The following is a 17,190-nucleotide window of genomic DNA, read 5'->3' as shown; positions in this document are numbered from 1 at the left end:
TTTCGTAAAATTAAGGTTTTTTAGATGTAAAAAAATGTTCCAAGTTACAAAATCGTCATGTACCTAGGAACAAATATCCTATTGAAATTTGTGTTACAATAGGGAAAATCTTGTCACTTCTGTATTTAGTCGTGTGTTACATTATTTTTCTGCTACACCCCTACTTTCCATAAGGAACATCAAATTAGGGAGAAATGTTATCAGAAACCACTTAAAAGTTAAATACATTTTAAAACTGAAGCTATTGGAAACACAAATTTCCATTTTTAAGACAGGTACAATTGTCAAGACATTAACGAAACTCAGTTCATTTGCTAATATCCAGTGGTCAACTATAAAAGACCTTCTTTTGTTTCAGGGTACAAGATGGTACTTCAGCAACGAAGTACGGCTTAACCGTCCGCGTGTTATATAAATAGTTCTAAACTACATAGCCTTTCACTCACCATTAAATTCTGTACCTGAACAATTCACAATATATTCTGAATGTCTTTAATATATTACACAAAAATTAATTGTTTGGAACTTGAAAAACTTACAAATGGCTCACAAACACAACCTCACGTCTAGCAACAACAAAAAACAGTAGAAAATTTTAGAAAGTGTTTATGGTAGTCTCCAGGGCGCCTTCGTGTGCTTCTAAAATCAGTCACTAGATTGAAGATCCGACCATAAAAACATTTTATGTAAATAAAAATGTCGTGTGACGAGGGCCTCCCGTCGTGTTGACCGCTCGCCTGGTGCAAGTCTTTCGATTTGACGCCACTTCGGCGACTTGCGCGTCGATGGGGATGAAATGATGATGAAGCCATAATAAAAATGAAAGCTCCAAAACTAGTTGCAGTTAATTAATATGTTTAATATTTTACGCAACAAGCTTGTTTCTGCTTAACTGCCAGTATCAAGTGACGTTTGGTTGGAAATGACGACCATATTGTACCTTTAGTAAATTTCTTATGTCAAATCGTGGCAGTATAATATTTTTTGTGGTTGCAAAATGTAAGAAATACGATTTTGACCGATGTTTTGACAGTTCAAAAATTCTGTCAAGTTGTCATAAATATAATATTTTTTTGTATTTACCAAACGTAAGAAACTCGTTTTTGACAAATATTTTGACAGTTCATGTATTGAACTGTCAACTACTGAACTGTCAAAATATTTGTCAAAAAGGTATTTTTTAAGTTTTTTAACTGCAAAATAAACGTTCCACTTACTTTTCACTGATTCTTATTACTGTTCTCGTATGCATTTGGTCACCTCCCTTTACTCTATCGGTACTGGATAAAGTACTTTTAGAGGTTCTGGGTTTCATTCTCGTTCCACAGTATCCTCTGATTTGGTGTCTGTGGCCTATAGTTACGTCTCGCTTTTTCTGAGACAGTATCAGTCTGAAGATTTAGTCTATTAAAGCCCGCAATTGCTCTAATGGAACTGTAAACAGTTATACCTCGTAAATCCTCAGTAACTGTCTGATATGTCTGATAGTTGCCCTCTTACCAGTTCTGTTCATATACACTGATGAACCAAAACATTATGACCACCTGCTTAATAGCTTGTTTGTCCGTCTTTGGAACCATATACATCATTGATTCTGCGTATCAAGGATCCGACAGTTTGTTGGTAGACTTGTGGAGGTATGTGGCATTATACGTCTACGCACAGGTCATGTAATTCGCGTAAATAACAGGACGATGATTTGCGTACACGGAGATGGCACCCGATAGCGACCCAGATGGGTTCCATAGAATTTACATCAGGCGAATTTGGTCGCCGATTCATCGACGTGATTTCACTATAATGCTCCTCAAACCACTTTAGTACGGCTCTGGCTCCGAGACACGGACAAATATACTGTTGGAAGATGACATCACCATCGGGGAATTGTAGAATGAAGGCTTTCACGACCGGGTGACATGGCTGTTGATATACTTTCCGGGATGTGAGGTCGTGGTCCAAGAACTTTTCTGCTCCTTACGTTTCGTCCAGGACTGCGCTGGACTTCCTCAGAGGCGCTGCTCCGCTGAGTCTTGCCGACTGGCTGGTCGGGTGTCTGAGAGCGACTTATATATTGTGAGAAAGGGGGCCGTGGTTCAGGTGACACGTGATGAGCAGTGATAATCCATAGCAAAGATAAGGTTGACTATCGATTACCACCTTGTCAAAGATAAAAATTGTTAGCAATTTTGTAGAGCCACTGTCCATATATCGCTAAGTTTCATAGCCTCCTCTTTCCTATTAAAATTATCGTGATGTTTACAAATTTCAATAGCTTCTCTATGTAGCCGTGGATAGTAATTGAACGTTGTAGATAAAACTTCGGTATCCGAAAACTTCACTTGGTGGTTGCCTGGTTGAAGAGCATGTTCCGCTACAGCTGATAAGGTAAGAATGAACCACAACGACAGAAAAATACAGTAGTTCTCCCTTTTATTAAAATAGTAACAGATCGGATCGGTAAGATTTTACGAAAACATGACATAAAACCTGTCTTTAAACCAACAAAGAAATTAAGTCAAGTACTACGATCTGTGAAGGATAAACGCCCTCCCCTGTCGACATGTGGTGTGTATGAAATTCCATGTACCTGTGGTAAAGTTTATATTGGTACTACAAAAAGAAGCGTAAACACGCGACTGAAAGAGCATAAAAGTCTTTGTTGACTTGGAAAAATAGAAAAATCAGCTGTAGCGGAACATGCTCTTCAACCAGGCAACCACCAAGTGAAGTTTTCGGATACCGAAGTTTTATCTACAACGTTAAATTACTATCCACGGCTATATAGAGAAGCTATTGAAATTTATAAACATCACGATAATTTTAATAGGAAAGAGGAGGCTATGAAACTTAGCGATATATGGACAGTGGCTCTACAAAATTGCTAACAATTTTTATCTTTGACAAGGTGGTAATCGATAGTCAACCTTATCTTTGCTATGGATTATCACGGCTCATCACGTGTCACCTGAACCACGGCCCCCTTTCTCACAATATATAAGTCGCTCTCAGACACCCGACCAGCCAGTCGGCAAGACTCAGCGGAGCAGCGCCTCTGAGGAAGTCCAGCGCAGTCCTGGACGAAACGTAAGGAGCAGAAAAGTTCTTGGACCACGACCTCACATCCCGGAAAGTATATCAACAGCCATGTCACCCGGTCGTGAAAGCCTTCATTCTACAATCAGAAGACTCTACGGGGAGGATTTCTCAAAATCAGTTAGACGCCTGGAATTTTTACGTAAGAAGAGAGCACATTTAATTTGTACTTTAACTTTTTTGTTACGTTGTAGAGACTCGTCTTCTATACCGAACTTTTTAAAGCTGAAGAGGATGTTCCGGACAGCTCGTGTACATCGGATTTATGATTATACAGAAAGAGCATTACTTCGAGAAAAGATACATTACACAAGACGAGAAATGGATTCTATTGACTGTGAGTTACTGAAGCTTCATTTATTCTTAGCTTGTAAGATACAGATAGACCTGTGGAATAAAATTGATTATCTTACGTTTACAACTATGGAAGCTACGATAGAAATGACTACTAGTAGACATAAGAAAAAGTTTGGAAAGTTACAAGCTAATGTAACAACTACAAGTAATACGATGATGACTGATACTGTTATAAACAATTCAAAGAAAGTGTTATCTCAAGACGAGATTTCCGTCCTTGCAAAAGGAGGAAATTACGCTATAACATCTGTGAAAGTACCACTTGAAGATATTATCGCGAATATAGAAGCAGGTATACGAAATATCCCTAAGGCAACCGCGAATGCAATTCGAATTGAAACCACTAGAGTTTTAAGCCACAGCAGACCTCTAGAAAGTAATTTAACAAAAGGTGAAAAGAAGACTCTTATGGATTTGAATGCAGATGAAGAAATAGTGGTTCTTCCTGCAGATAAAGAGAACGCTACTGTTGTTATGAATAGAGAAGATTACCGAAGGAAAATTTTGAACCTTTTAACGTCAGGACAGTATAAAAAACTTGCGAGGGATCCTACAGCCAGTGTACTTAGGAAAACAAATAATTTGATTAAGTCATCTACCTCTATCCGAAAAGAAGATAAAAGAACTTTGTTGAAAAGTGAAGCTATGTGTCCTCGATTGTATGGTGTACCTAAAATTCATAAAATAGATTTTCCTTTAAGACCCATTTGCCGCCGATATCTAGGCTAGGGTTGTCCCCCGTCCGTGTCCGCTCCGCTTACATATTTTTGTTACCGCCTCACATTCCCGCAACGCCACCTGGCGGGCAGTGGTCATAATGTTTTGGCTTAATATTGTACACTGCCTGACAAAATATGTTAAAGACCCAGAAGATATGGTAGGATGTCAATGTAACTTCGTACACACGCGAATCGTCGGCGGGTATTTAAATGATTAAAGTCGCAATTGCCAGGTAGAACGGCCAACACAGTACATTAGTGTTGTCCATGTTTCATGTTGGTACTAGGCCTGCTGGGATATATAAGTGGTTTGGACAGCGCCTGATGTTGAGTGATCACTATGAAGGACACAGAAATCCCGTATATAATCGTTTCCAATCAATGATTATTTCAGTTTGATCAGAGGAACCAGGCCATTCCATGTAAACACAATCCATACGATAATGAGGCCATACGATAATGGAGCTTGCTCGGCGCCTTTTTGGCAACATGGATCCATGGCTTCATGGGGTCTGCGCCACAATTCAACCCTACCATCAGCTCTTACCATTTTAAATCGGGACTGTGAAAGTGTCGAAAGGCCTCATTGTGAGTTTCCATTTGGCCAGCTGGTCGAATCGTGCCATATCGAGATTTGAGAGACATTCGTATGTGGCAGTGACCTGATGTTGGGCTGCATGAGAACGTGAGGAAGCATACTCGTCATCAAGGTTCCAGTCGAGCGGATCTGACCACCAAGAAAGAGAACTGCCGTATTGTGCACCAGGCACGTAGTAACTCATTGACATCTACACCTTCCATCCGAGAACAAGTGATGGACTCCGTGCGACAGTCTATGTCATCTCTTACCGTTGCTCGGAAACTAGCAGCAGTGGCGCTAGGGAATTACCGTCCAATGCATAGGTTGCCATTAATACCACACAAACGGCTGCTTTTGAAATGGTCCCGTTACCAGGAGGTATGATCTGCTGGTGAATGGAGTTACTCTGTGTTAAGCAGTGAATAGCGGTTATGCACTACCCCAAATGACAATAATTGGCTACTACGCTGAAGGCCTGGGGAGAGGTCCTACTCTTCCACTGTTGTGGAGAGGAAAAGCGGTGTTACTCCTAGCTCCAGGCTGTGGGGATCCATCAGGTATGACTTCTGGTCACGTCCGGTAGTGAATAAGGGAAATCTGAAGACACAGCTGTACGTCGCAGACATCCAGCGTCCTGATGTTCTACCTTTCATACGATGGTATCGTGGTAACATTTTTCAACAGTTCAATACTCGTCCAAGCATGCCACCAGTCTCTTTTAACTCTCTCCGTCATATTGAGGAACTTTTGTGGCTAGCAAGATGCCTAGGAACGTCACGAATACACAGAGGTGACAAAAGTCTTCGGGTACCTCCTAATATCGTGTCGAAACTCCTTTTGCCCGGCGTGGTGCTACAGCTCGACGCGGCACCGACTCTAAAGGACGTTCGAAGTCCCCTGAGCCATGCCCCTTCCATAGCCGTCCATACTTGCGGAAGTGTTGCCTTTGCGGGATTCTGTGCACGAACTGAATTATTATCGATAATATCGACGGCTTTCATGTCGGGCGATCTTGATGGCGAAATCATTCGCTCGAACTGTCCAGATTGTTCTTCTAACAACAATTGTGGCTTGGCGACATTGCGCATTGTCATCCATTCAAATTCCATCGTTGTTTGGGAACATGGAGTCCACGAATGGCTACGAATGGTCTCCAAGTAGCGAAACATAACCATTTCCAGTCGGTGATTGGTTCAGTTGGACCAGAGGACCGAGTATAAATTATTCAATATAAAAACAGCCCATACTGTTATGCAACCACCTCAACTTGCACAGTGTCTTGTTGACAACTTGGGTCCATGGCGTTGTGGGGTCTGCGCCATACTTGAACCCCACCATTTGGTCTTACCAGCTGAAATCGGGACTCATCACACCAGGGCACGGTTTTCCGGTCGTCTAGGGCCCAACCGATATGGTTACGAGCTCAGGAGTGTCACTACAGGCGACGTCTTGCTGTTCGCAAAGGCACTCGCGCCGGTCATCTCCTGCCATAGCCCATTAGCGACAGATTTCACTGCACTATCCTAACGAATAGGTTAGTCGGACGTCACACATAAATTTCCGCGGTCATTTCACGCAGCGTTGCTTGCCTGTTAGCATTGAAACTCTCTCACTCGTTAAGTGAAGCCCGTCGGCCACTGCGTTATCCATGGTGAGAGGTAATACCTGAAATTTGGTCTTCTCAGCACACACTTGACACTGTGGATCTGGAAATATTGAATTCCCTAACGATTTCCGAAATGGAATGTCCCACGTGTCTAGCCCGCACTACCACACAGCGTTCGAGGTCTCTTAATTCCCGTTGTGCGGCCATAATCACATCGGAGCATTTTCACATGAATCATCTGAGTACAAATGACAGCCCCGCCAATGTACTGCCCTTTTATACGTTGTGTACGCGATATTACTTAGTCTTCTTAGACTGTCTTTAAAACATAGTCTTATATATCGGGTAATCCCTTCCTTTTGAATTGTATTTTTTCCCCTGTTTCTTGCAGAGAATACAGACTGATGCGCTCGTTTTCAATACATAGCTACTTTTTTCATGATCTGTTTCGCCTCAAAGATTACATATTACCTCAGCTGAAATACAGAACTTACATACGTCTCTATAATTAAAGCACTTGAGACAACTTCTTAGCTAGCGCAGAGTAACCTTTAACAGATCTGCAGAGTGTATAACTTCCTACCAGACCCTTTCTCGTACCTGGAGACGCTTCTGCCCTATCATGTTCTGTAGTCTTTCCCCGGAGTCCATTCTTAAATTTAGCAATAGATTCTTTGTGTGACCAATGAGATTTTCTTCTTTTGTAGCTCACAGTTGGCCTCTGTTTTCATAGTCTCGTGTTCGATTAATTTTTTGTAATCTACTACACTGGTCACATCCACTATTAAGGGGTACTTAGTTGATCGAATGCCGGTTATTTTCTGTTTCTCTTTTTTTCGGAACAATAACTTTAGATAAGTACCCACAACTTTCTTCATATTTTCCACTTTTTTTGTTTGTTTAATAAATCCCGTCATTCCTTGCGTAACCATTTGCCTTTTGATATTTTCCTTCACGGTCTGAAGTCATGAGAACACTGTTGAACCCACGAGTGTAGACCTTTTCGTACACTGTGCATGCTGCCAAAAGTACTCGCTTGCGCTGTAGTCCATAACGATAGGGATACTTGAAATCCTGTTAAACTGTACTGCAACCTCCCCATTCCTAATCGACCTACTAGACTGCGATATAACCGTGATCGCATGTGCCTGATAAAATTTTACAGTGAGTAAGGTTATCGTTGCCGAAAGAAAATAACACCGGGTGGTTGGAGGAAAGTGACCAGACACTGCGCTGTTCATGCTCAGGAATCTCAAACTTCCGAATTAAAATGTACGGCAGATATCACTGCAACTATATCTCGCCAAAAGAACTTGTGTTTTGTGTACAAGCACTGATTGTTCTTGATTCTAAGTACCGTATATCGCTCACTCTCATACAGATTTTAAGCCGACAGTATCAGTTACTTAATACGTCACAACCTGATACTACGCGTGCATGAAAAATATAGCAACTGCTGGCCAATACGTAATGTAAATGTTCGCTAGTTTTACGTCATTTAATTTAATGTTTACGTTACATTACTTAGAAACTCTTGCAGGACATGGCGTACTTAAAAAAAAACTAACGATTAGCGTAATAAATATGTACCTTATTCTCTTCTAATGAGTGGTAGTAGCTTGTAAAAGGAAACCATGTACACTTACGTGATTCTACATTCTCCTACGTTATGAAGGCTTCTTGCCTCCTGAAAAACTGTTCAGTCGCCAGCAGGCCTGATAGAATAATCTTAGAGGAAATGACTTGTAAATTTCAGAACAATCTGTTGACAGAATCACTAGCAAATATAGATGTAACGTCCTTACTCTCGCAGCGGCTAGAGTGTTCTTTCTTTTCGGATTAATTTGAGCCCACAAAGAGCAATGAACTTCTCAAAGAATAAATCCACAGAAAGGACGTTTATGTATTGGCGGCTAACATCCATTTCACCGCCAAAAGACGCCTGTGAGGAATGTCTTTGACATCAGTCCTTAATCCTTTTTGGAAAGTATGTCCCATTAAGATAATCACATAAATATATATTTTCTGCTGTGAATTTCCTTAAATTTGATTTTTCAGTTGTGCTTGTTCGAATGAGTGATTTCCAGTTCCGTGAAAAAGGTTTATATTAATATTCTGAATAATGACCGTGAAATCAAGAACCTCATTTTCATTTAAACTAGAACATGCATCCATAATTATTTCTTTATTTTTTCTTTTCGAAGAAAATGAGTTGAACTTGTTGAGCAAATAATGAAACCATATAAGAACATGTTAGTAAATCGTGAAATATCTTATTTCCTTACAAATATAACAGTGATACTAAAAAAAGATGAATAAGTACATGAAAAATTTCAGTTAACTCAGGAGTTGCCAGTCATGAAAAATTTTAACTAAAAGGTAAAGATGGGTAATGGAAGATCGAAGTACCTCGTCACTTAGATGCACATTACAAACAGACTCAGGAAGTCATTATGGAGATCTTGTAACCAGACGTACTATACTGGTAATACCAGCAGTGGAAGATATAGAAAAATGTAACAAGTGCGCAACGCCGCCTTAATATCAATATATGTAATAGTAAAACGATACAGGGGGAAAAGAACTAGATATTTTTGCGGGAATACTTCCGCCAGACTTCCGAAGTATTTCAGGGGAACACGGCAAGTATGATTGGCCCGAAGTTGAAAATATTCAGGCAATAAAAAAACGTGAAACTTCTCTTCATGAATTTCAACTACAAACAGAATTAACATCTTTCACAACCGTAGTCTCAGAGACATAACGCCAATACACACGTTTTCTGTATCCGTACAACTAATACTAAAAATCGGTGTATGCTCTAGAAACATAAAGCCATATTTGTACAGCAAATTGATGCACAGAACCTTTAACTAGTTCGCTGGCACTAATGGAGATAAAGATATGGTCACATATTGTTTCAGGCCATGGAGATGCTAATAAAAGAAAAAGCACATGGCTACAAAAGAATTATTACTCTAGTCAACTAAGGAAAAATAAACATCTTTTCATGCTGTTAAGTGAACAAGATTGTGGAAATTATTACTGTTACTTATTGATATAAGAAAAGTTAACCTATGTTCTAAAATCTCAAAATTGCGGAAACTTCATTACAGTTTTTTGAAAAATTACACAATAGTAATATTTTACGAAGTAAGAAACAATTTATTCGTGAAGTAAGGGGAGAGAACATCTTCGGAAAACATAATCTTTGTCACTTCTCAGCAATAAAGTCCACTGTATCTTGATATGATCTTTTTTCGGTAGATACTTCTAACATATGCGAAGCACATTCCCATTTTATTTATTTTTTGCCAACGGTGGTAGAAGTTGCATTGATTTACACTTCCTTGTGTTCCCTTTTTATCCATAACCAGCTTCTGCTTTCTCGATTCGTGGGTTTCCTATGATAGTGTTCCCTCTTTCCGTGTTATTGTACAACAGATTTTTCGTATCATCCAGCTTGAAAACAAAATATTACATTTGTGGTTTCCTTTGTCATTTCCCTTCAAGTGTTCTACTCTTATACTCAGTGTATTATCCAGCGAAACCTAAATAAAAATATTACGTAATATCATTGTTCTCCCCACATCTTAAGCTCGTAAGCTTAGGAAATCGTAGACGCTATGTGTCAATATAGACAGACGAGCATTATTTCAAATATGACACCTCGTTAACTAAGGTCGTCACCGAAAACTTTTCATACTTAGGATAAGTTCTGGTAACCACAAAAACAAAAGCAAAATTTTCGTCCTAACAGCACTGAAATTTCAGTGCAGCAGTCACACATTTGCAGTATCGCTGCCCTTGAAAGTGATGTCATGCTTGTAAAGTGCACGAAGACAACAATATCGGTAACGAGCTAGCGTGTGTACGTGTCTCATACAAACTAAAACGGACGCTAACTCCGCAGGCTGCCGTACGTCATGCGGCGGCGGCACGCCTCGAGTGTTTTATCGTTTTGTGCCAGTAGCTAACTAGCCAGGATTTAATCTATCACCAATTAAATCGACGCTAGATAATTCAGCGCGTGTAGCAGCGCAAGTAATACCGACCCTGGAAGGATTTAATGGCGATTTCGAGATTCATCTTCGATAGCTGTCAGGTAACTTCTTTTACCATTAAAACCACAAAGTAATATTTTCTAATAATTGGAGACGGCATTTACAAGCAGGTCGAGACTCCCGCTTTTTATATTAATAAGGATCAAATCGGACCACTTTTCCGGATTCCGTTATTTTCCCCCTGTGCTTCGTTACTCGGCGTTCGTTTCTCAGCATGCCAACTATTGACTAGTCGTCGAGTCTACCTCCTGTGCAGTTATGTAACCGTGCACAGATTAGCGCTATATTTCCTCGTCCTTCTGCACAATTGGCGGGAGAAACAATTTCATCTTCATTTCGAATGAATGTGGACACAAAATAAGTTGTAAGAGACGAAAACGTGACACGAAAAATTTATAGATCTATGAGAATAAACTCCTCTTCTAGATGACCTCACATAGATATTGATGTTTAAACGTACTCTTGTAACTCGATTCATGTTAGACATTTGTGAATTATATTTTCGCTTCCTCATTACTATATTTAGTGTAATATCACCATCAATTCTAAGTGCTATTTATGGGAGTGTGTGACCTATTTATGCCCCCATATAAATTTATTATTTGGTTAGCAAACGCTGGCGATCGATTCCATATCGTTAAAAATTCAGTCTTGAAAGATTCAGCCGACAAATTACTTCATCACAAACAATACATGATATAGAAAGTGTTGGTTGATTCTCAAATAATAAATAAATTTCGCACTGATCTCAGTCAAGTCCAAGTGTCATTTTCCTTCCAGATTTTCTAATTTCAGAAAAATGAGGTGTCCATCGAAAATCGGACGCTAAACCCCCTTGTCAGACCTGCAGCAACTCTAACCAGTAGACTGTGAAAACTACCGGCCCAAAAATTAATATATCTACATATATTTTTAAGGTCAACAATACATCTTTCCCTCAAATATAGAACAGCATAGCCATGAATGGCTGTTTTCCATAAACACGTTTGACGGAACACTTATAAGCACCGCGAAAAAGTGCGACGATTACATCCACAATCGGTTTTAGTTCTGATAACCATCAGCCTTAGAAGATTTTATCCTGTTTAGCAAACCGTTGACGGAGGTGGATGACGCGGAATGTGACAAATAACAAATCCGAAGACTGACTTGGGGCCAAACCACACATCTCCGAAATTCAAGTTGAAATTTGCAGACATCTGAAAATTTCGGTAAAAACTGAAGTAATAGCCTTTAAATGGAAATTTCCAGTACGCTTCAAAATAGTGTTAGACGAACAACCAGTAGCGCATTCAGCTGCTACGCTGTGAATTAAGTATGAACATGACAATGCTAACGTCAATAAATATTTTTCAAATATACGTGTCACAGTATATAGCATGGAAATGAAACAAATAGAAGAAGGATGCATAAAATGGAAACAATATATCCGCACAACGGAGGGAAACACATTATTTAAACAAGAAATCAATTACTAAGCGAAGAACAGAGGATTTTAGTGAAGACGCAACAGCATGAAAAAATACTCTATGAAGTGAAGAAGAAGAAGAAGAAGAGGATTTACTCACTGAGGCATGGGCCATATTTCTTAATTCTATTTAACATCCTTCGTGATAGCAAAAGTAATAATATCCGCAGAGGAAATGCTGCTCGTTGTGGTACGTAGTTATCCGCAAGACACGTTGTGATAATCCGTTTTCTCTTTGTCATGAAATGAAAGACAGCGCTTTTACTTTTATTTGTTGTCGCCTGCTCTGAGAGTACCCTCTAGTCAGCTCTGCTCCGGTCAAATAAGTCAGCTCCGTTTGCTCCGGCCAGTCTCCGACTTGCTCGTCGGATTGTCGGATATAACCGGAGGGAGCGCACCTCTCGCAAATTTGCAGTTATTCGCTGGTTAACCGGACCCACTAATCATCTCTAATTACTACTATCGATAAACAGGTTCTTCCCTGCAGATACTCTAAAATACACTTACAAGGTAGCGACGAAAGACTGACAGTATGGCACAACGATTGCTTGCATGTTCGACCCTCTAACAATTCCGCGATGAGGGACAAAAAACGACAGTTCAACATAAAATTAAATAACAAATAAAGAAAGATTACAGCAAAATTCCAATAAGGAATGTAATTATTCCTAACTATAACACAAGATGTTCTTCACGCATCGCTTTCTATTGTCCTCTACGCCTCCCTGCGTACATTAGTAGACCGAACAAAACAATAGTCTCTCATAGAAGACCACACCCTAATACAGTGGAACACCACTTCCATCCTTCATGATGGTGCCGATTTGGTAAGCGACATAGTCCGAAATTTTCTTCAGCTATACTTCGTCAAGTTGAAGTTACTCATCCATGATTAGATTCTGTAGATTTATCAAATTTCTGGGCTGTTGATTCCGTTTCACTGGCTGTTACAAATAGTCCCAAACATTTATAATGGGATTAAGACTGAGTGACTTAGCAGGCTATTCGAGATGCAATAGTTTCCTTGAGTGTTTCCGAAACTAGGAACGTATGCTTGCAGCTCTGTGAACACAGCTGTTGCCGTCGTGGAAGAGTGGCCAGTCCACAGAAACTCATCAGGAAGATGAAGAAGAAAGCGCAACTCCTGGTCATTGAAAATATTGAAATAAACATCCTGGTTGCTGGATACGGTAAACCTGATGGAATTGTCCAAAATTAGGCATGAAACACCAACAAAAGCTTCGCTGAACGTCCCACTGGGTGTCTGTGCACTCGTCGTCTTGTACCGTTTGAAAAGAGGCAGAATTGCGACTCGGTGAACTACACCACACGCCTGTTCAGTAGCTATGTTGTTTGACTCTTCAAAAGGTTGATTCGGAAACTAATTGAAATGGGCCTATATTCAATGATAGGAGCCACTGGTTATGATATTTTTATCACCAATATTCTTACGCTGTGCTACAAAGCTGTGAGTGGTACTTCTTTGTTTAGAGACAAAATGGACAGCCCACGTCTACCTATCAAAAAATCGGGCAACTTCGTTCTTAGTGTGGTCATGCGTACGTCCAAACACGATAGCTACTTTCTTCGTTCAGTCACGTTTCCACGTCCACCAATGTTATTTCCCTGGTACCATACAGCCATCTGGTACATACACACGATTTCACTCGTATGGCTTACGTCAGCATGAAGAGCCCCGTGAAAGCATTGTACCACTTTCACGCAGTCCCTAGCGCTCGAAAGCGGTAAGTATGCTCTTTAAGGAGGGAGTCAACCATTTTTTGCCGGCGAGCTTAATTCGCAAGTCACAGCACAGTGCATGCCGCAAGGAACTTCGCACCTAAATCAGCAGTTTTATGTCATGTTCTGTTCGTGCATGGACCGACGGGAAATGACCCACCGTAGGCCACGGTACGTGCTATGATATCTCTTATGATATTCTCACGATACTTTTGCTACGTATGTAACAGCAACATAACCATTCACAGTCTACTTGGATTACCGGCTTTCCAAATTTGGCCGTACACGGTTACGTGAAAACAACGTCGCCTTTTTCCTAGATAATCTCATTTCAGTACCCTCAACTTATTTGTTACACTTTCCGTTGTCTCTACCGACACTTGACAAGCATAGAAGTGGGTCTCTGATTTAAAGTGTTCTCTGCTGTCAACAAATTTAACGGTTTTTTTCAAAAATTTCTTCTACATTTCTTCGTGCGTTTCCGTAGACAAGATTATCGTCAGAGAACAATTTGATAATTACGTAGACCCTACATACTAAAACATTTAAGTATATCGAGAACTTCGCCTCGGTCTTAGGAACATACCCGATGTTTGTTTGGTAACTGTGTAATAACTGCCGTCCATTATAACGCACTGCATTCTACTTCAGCTCAGAATATATTTTCGAAGAAACTTAATATGACTGTACATCCACCAGGATAAACGCGGGCGTTTGCACGCCGCTTTCGAGATTCGTGGAGGTGCAGCGGCCTCGGATCGAAACCGCATCACGGATTAACGACTGGGACCGATGTGCCAGCCAGCCTGGATGTGGTTTTCAGGCTCCGACTAGATAACTACCGGGCTATTATTCACTTACGGCCTCAGTTACACGATTCACAAGGGTTTAGAAAACGTTCTCACAGTTTCACGTGGGCTAACACCAGATGCAAACAGTTGGGCTACACAAATTTCGTTCGTCGGGGGGTTGGAGAATGATGAGGAGCGCGGTGGGGGAGGGTGGGTGGGGGGAGGGGGGAGAGAGAGGGGGTAAGAGCACAATTTTTGCTCCTGTGCTCAGGGTTGAACCACACGGGTCCGTTCAAGACCATTTGGTGAAATTTGAACGCAATCTGAAGCAGCAAATGCTGCTTATGGTTTTTCAGCCCTTATGTTTCGCGCCTTGGGGAAAATACAAAGTTGCACCGTTTACGAGTTAATTAGCACTGTAGTTAGCCAAGCAGGCCGTAACGCCCGCAGCTTTAAGACGTCCGCCAGATACATTTAGTGCCAGTTTATCTCATAGCGCAAATTATAGCACAAGAGACTGCTTAGTCTTTGGTTCAAAAATGGTTTAAATGGCTCTGAGCACTATGGGACTTAACATATATGGTCATCAGTCCCCTAGAACTTAGAACTACTTAAACCTAACTAACCTAAGGACAGCACACAACACCCAGTCATCACGAGGCAGAGAAAATCCCTGACCCCGCCGGGAATCGAACCCGGGAACCCGGGCGTGGGAAGCGAGAACTCTACCGCACGACCACGAGCTGCGGACAACTTAGTCTTTGGCGCGGATCCGATTCTTACTACCGTCCGTTTTCCAATTTTTGTATCACTCTCTTCTTCGGTTGTAATAAACCAAACGAGGTACTCGTCTCTGGCGGGTCGCTTGGACTTTTGAGCACAACGGAATGACTGGGAAACTTCACTGCCAATTAACTCGGCATTGATGCAAATTATCGAATTTTTTTCTTATTGTTTCTCAGCACAGCCTATCCATCAATACCATTACTAGTTTTTCAGACTTTTTCTGACCTCTGCATACAGGACGTTCAAAACAGTGTCGAATTTTTCGAGAGGTGGTAGTACTCATCGAAACAAGAAAAATAAATCCAATAAATACGGGTCCGAAAACGCGTTCTTTCCGATATAGGAAGGGTTGTGCGACGCTTGACTGCGGATATTAGCAAAAATGGTTCAAATGGCTCTGAGAACTATGGGACTTAACAGCGGAGGTTATCAATCCCCTAGAACTTAGAACTACTTAAACCTAACTAACTTAAGGACATCACACACATCCATACCCGAGGCAGGATTCGAACCTGCGAACGTAGCAGTCGCGCGGTTCCAGTCTAAAGCGCCTAGAAGCACTCGGCCACTCCGGCCGGCGTATATTAGCACAGACGTTTCATTGGCGCTCCGTGAAGTGTGTCGGAAGGGTATTATGACGTCTTACCCACAGTGCTCTAGTTACCATTAGGTACTGTGCAGTTGGTTGTGCGGTTCGAGTCAACGGCTATGTTAGTTTTCGTCATGTTTGTGTGCGTTATTGTACAGTACTGTCAACCCTGCGTACGTATCATGGTGTTTTACCTTCTTCCAGACGCGGATTCACTTATGTGTTTACTGTTATTGCGCTGTTTATACGTACAAATGGTGTAGTAATTTACATTTTCTCTCTTCCACCACTTGTTAGCAATGGAAGCCTTCTACTCGACAAGTGAAATAGAGAATATGACAATGCGCTAAATGGACGTAGCCTGAGAGCCCGTGCCCTCTACGCTGAAAAATGCCTCTCTGATAACCTGTTCGGAAAAGTTTGCCAGCGTCTGAGACACAGGTACCCTTGCACCTCAGAAGACTGACAGTAGAAGGCCCCGCCCAGTCCCGACGTCTGACATGGAGGAGTGTGTGCTACATTCAGTGGGAAAAACCCGTGGGACCAGTGTGCTACTATTAGCAGCAGCAGAAGGCGTGTCTCACTCTCTTATCTACAGCGCGTTCATGGCCTAAGGCCACAGGATCATCATGGCAGACGAAGGGTCTGCCAATGGCTGTTACAGAAGTGTACCGCAGATCCACTGAGCAAATCAACGATTTTATTTACCGATGAGGCTGGGTTCACAAGAGATGGTCTTGTGAATTTCCGTAACCAGCATGTATGGGCAGATGTAAATCCCCAAGCAATTCAGGAAAGAGGACATCAACACCTATTCGCAATCAACGTATGTGCAGGCGTACTTGGCGATAGATTAATTGGTTTATACGTTCTACACAAATGTTAACTGGGGCGCATTATTTGGAATTTCTCATTAATGTATTGCCCACCTTGCTAGAGGCTGTGCCATTGCACCAATGATTGCAAATGTGGTTCCTGAACGATGGCGCACCAGCTTACTTTCGTCACAATGTGCGCGAGCGTCTGGCGCAAACATTTCAGGACGGCTGGATTGTTTGGGGGGGAGGGGGGGAGGGAGTGGAGGGGCTGGCTCGTTCCCCAGATATTAGTCCCCTACACTTTTAGTTACGGGGAAACTAGAAGGAGTTGATCTACCCCTCGCAAATCAACAATGTGCGGACACTACAGGGTTGCGTCTTCAATGCGTGCCAGTAGGTACAAAACCAACCGGTTATACTTCAAAGGGTGCGTCATTCCTTACACCGGAGGACAGAGGGGTACATTTTCATGAATGGAAATCATGTTGAACACCTCCTGTAAACACGTGTTTATCAGAATAAGTATACATTTCCGGGCCCATGTTTATTAGACTTATCTCAGAAGGTATGCATTTCCGG

Source organism: Schistocerca americana, chromosome X, assembly GCF_021461395.2.
Source record: "Schistocerca americana isolate TAMUIC-IGC-003095 chromosome X, iqSchAmer2.1, whole genome shotgun sequence".
Classification (NCBI taxonomy): domain Eukaryota; kingdom Metazoa; phylum Arthropoda; class Insecta; order Orthoptera; family Acrididae; genus Schistocerca; species Schistocerca americana.
This window is presented reverse-complemented; position numbering follows the sequence as displayed.